The sequence below is a fragment of the Hipposideros armiger genome, unplaced genomic scaffold (genome assembly GCF_001890085.2).
Source record: "Hipposideros armiger isolate ML-2016 unplaced genomic scaffold, ASM189008v1 scaffold_160, whole genome shotgun sequence".
NCBI classification, from domain to species: Eukaryota; Metazoa; Chordata; class Mammalia; order Chiroptera; family Hipposideridae; genus Hipposideros; species Hipposideros armiger.
The window spans coordinates 2,613,576-2,616,422 of NW_017731510.1; the positions used below are offsets into that span (position 1 = coordinate 2,613,576).

At 42.6% G+C, this 2,847-nt stretch overlaps 1 pseudogene; it reads right to left on the reverse strand.

The window, feature by feature from the left end:
• Nucleotides 1–80: 80 nt before the first annotated feature.
• LOC109387504 (PHD finger protein 3-like) overlaps nucleotides 81–2,847 on the reverse strand; it is a 17,038-nt pseudogene continuing 14,271 nt past the window's right edge.

The window sequence follows — 2,847 nt, forward strand, 5'->3', positions numbered from 1 at the left end:
ATCTTAGCAGACAATCGTAAAGTTTTTAAGATACAACATTTAACAGTTATGTAACGTAATCTTGAAGCAGCCTGCAAATTTTACCTTTTGCTTTTAGCTCAGTCAGTGTGGTCCCTATCTTTGTGGTACCTCTCTCTGTCCTTTTCTCTTTCTCTATGTTTACTTTTCTCTCATTCTTTGTCCTTTTCGTGGTCTTCACTTTTAGGTTTATCTGATTTCTTGTCTACATTCCTGCTATCTCTGTTTGCTTTTCCATCTGCGCCGCGATCACCATGTGATAACCGTGCCCTCTCTTTATCTTTGTGCCCTTCCTCTCTGCTTTTTCTGTCTCTGTCCTTGTCTTGGGTTCTGTCTCTGCGTCTATGCCTTTCAGATTCTTGCTCCCATTCCTTTTCATGTCGCTCTCTTTTCAAGTCGTGAGAATCGCTATAAAACCTCTGGCGATCCCCTTTGCCCCGATTAAAAGGCCTACCCAGTTGCTATTGTTCTTGCCTACCCCAAGGGTCACTATGGCGTCTTTTCTGGTCTTCGAATGCCTTTAATCTGGTAAAAACTATGCAGGCCTATATACCTTGATGTTTGTGAAAGCGGATCTATCATATGTTGAGGCTGGCCTGTCAGATGCACAGCAGGTGGCCAGGGAACCATGGGATTTTGAGCAAAGCCAAAGCCTGGAGGGGGAAGTAACGGAGGTGGCAAATGTGGTGGAAATCCAAACATGCTTTGTGGGGGGAATCCAGGGCAGTTAGACTTGAGATGCTGAAGATTGGGTTGCGTGGGGCCTTATGGGTGAAAAGTTTGCACTTGTTCTGGGGCTGGTGCTTCTGGGAGTAAAGCTGATGCTTTTAGAAGGACATTCGGATTGACCTGTGTTTCCAACTTCAAAATGAGATGTTGTTGCTGCCAATCCTCTTCAAAATGGGTGCAGTTTCAATATTTTGCATTAAAATATCCTCCCGTATGGGTTTTGCTTGTTCTGTTTGAGAAGTGTTTGTGTTTTCTACTGATGCTGACTTTTGTGCAACTCCTGAATTATCACTCTGCTGAACACAGGAGTTTTTCTCTACAGAAGATGACTTTTCCTCTACATTGATTTGTTCTGTTAAATGCTCTTTGCTCGACAGACCAGGCAGGGTATGTTTTTCTCCATTCTGGCAGCTATCTCTGTCTTTGCTTTCTGAAGCAGTTAGCTGCTGACTTCACCCTGCTGCTTGCCTAGGATCCCTTTTCAGGTTGATAAACTGTGGAGACCTTTCCGTATTAGCAACGGTTTCATTGCAACTCACATTACCATCCATGCTTCCTTTATCTGTGTTTCCTTTTCCTAGGTTAGGCCTGCACGGAGGACTAGTATTTGAAGTCTGATTATCTTGCAAATTATTCTCTTGATCTTGCAGCGGCTGTCTTTTTAATGTTCTGTCTTTACTCTTTACAGTTTCATCTTGTTTTGACTGAACTGATACGTTGGATAAGAATGCTTCTGTAGAAACATCAGGAGGTTAATCTCTGAGGCTAAGACTGGCCACAGGCCCAGNGCCCAGCTCCAGGTTGAGCTGTTGTTCAGCATCTTAGCTGTAGAGGGCAGTGTCACTGGCCCTCACATGTGGGATCCAAACCTGGGCCCTCTGGCGTCCCAAGCCAGTTCTTAAGCATCGCGCCACTGGGCCGGCCCCCAAAGCTTTTTGATTAAGTTTGAAAAACTCTTTCAATTGTAAACCAGTCAGAAGGCCAGCAACCCAACAGATTTTACTGGTGCAGGGTCTTTGCAAAATAGTAGGAATCAGGCAGAAGCATATGAATAACAATAGCGAGTGCTTTTGGAAAATAAGCATTAGAATGTGAGTGAGGATGAAGGGAACTCTACTAGAGCCACACCATCTGGAGCAGGTCGGATCAGAGAACACAGAAAACAATATTAAATATTCTCTTCCTTCATTGCTGATGGCCCATATAAAATTGTACATATGACAAGGTTAAAGGAGAAATGAAGACACAGCACAATTCGTGTACACATCCTTTAAACTATTGAAGATTTTCACCACTGGTTGGATTATATCTGAAAAGATAGTATCATAGCTCTTATGGCAGCTATTAAGTCCTGCTGGTCTCTCCAATATAAATATAATTTAAAATGTGAAACCTCAAAACTTTAATTCATTCTTCACATCAACTACAGATTTAAAGAATTGTACCAGTTCCAACAACCGCCTGAAAAAAAAGAACAACAAATATACCTCTTATATTCAAGGCAGAAATTTTGTCAGCCTCTCAGTAACAGTAAATTTACATAATCTTCTATACTCTCTTTGATGCCTGGAACTAAAAGAATAACCTCAAAGGCAGCAGAGTTGTAAATTTTCCTGCTGGGGGCACATCTGGAGTTTACGGCAAAACAATCAGAGTCACACTATTCATTATATAATAAATCCTTGTTATATTTTGCTTACACTGAAAGTCACACTATTAGTGGCATGGCCCAGGCCGTGAAGACAATAGACACATTAAATTTTAAAAAAACAGGAGAGGGAAGGAGTCTTAGCACATCAAAACCATCCCCTGAGTGTGACACCAAATATTACATTATGGACAAGTCCCCAATGCAACTGCTTAATGACACTTCAGTCATAATGTCACCTTTATAATGGGATACTTTTATTATGGTTTGAAGGGAATAGTTCAAAACCTACATGTTAAGGGCCGACCGAGTGGCGCGATGGTTAAGAACTCACTTGGAATGCCAGAGGGCCCAGGTTTGGATCCCACATGTGAGGGCCAGTGACACTGCCCTCTACAGCTAAGATGCTGAACAACAGCTCAACCTGGAGCTGGGCTGCCGTGAGTCGCCGG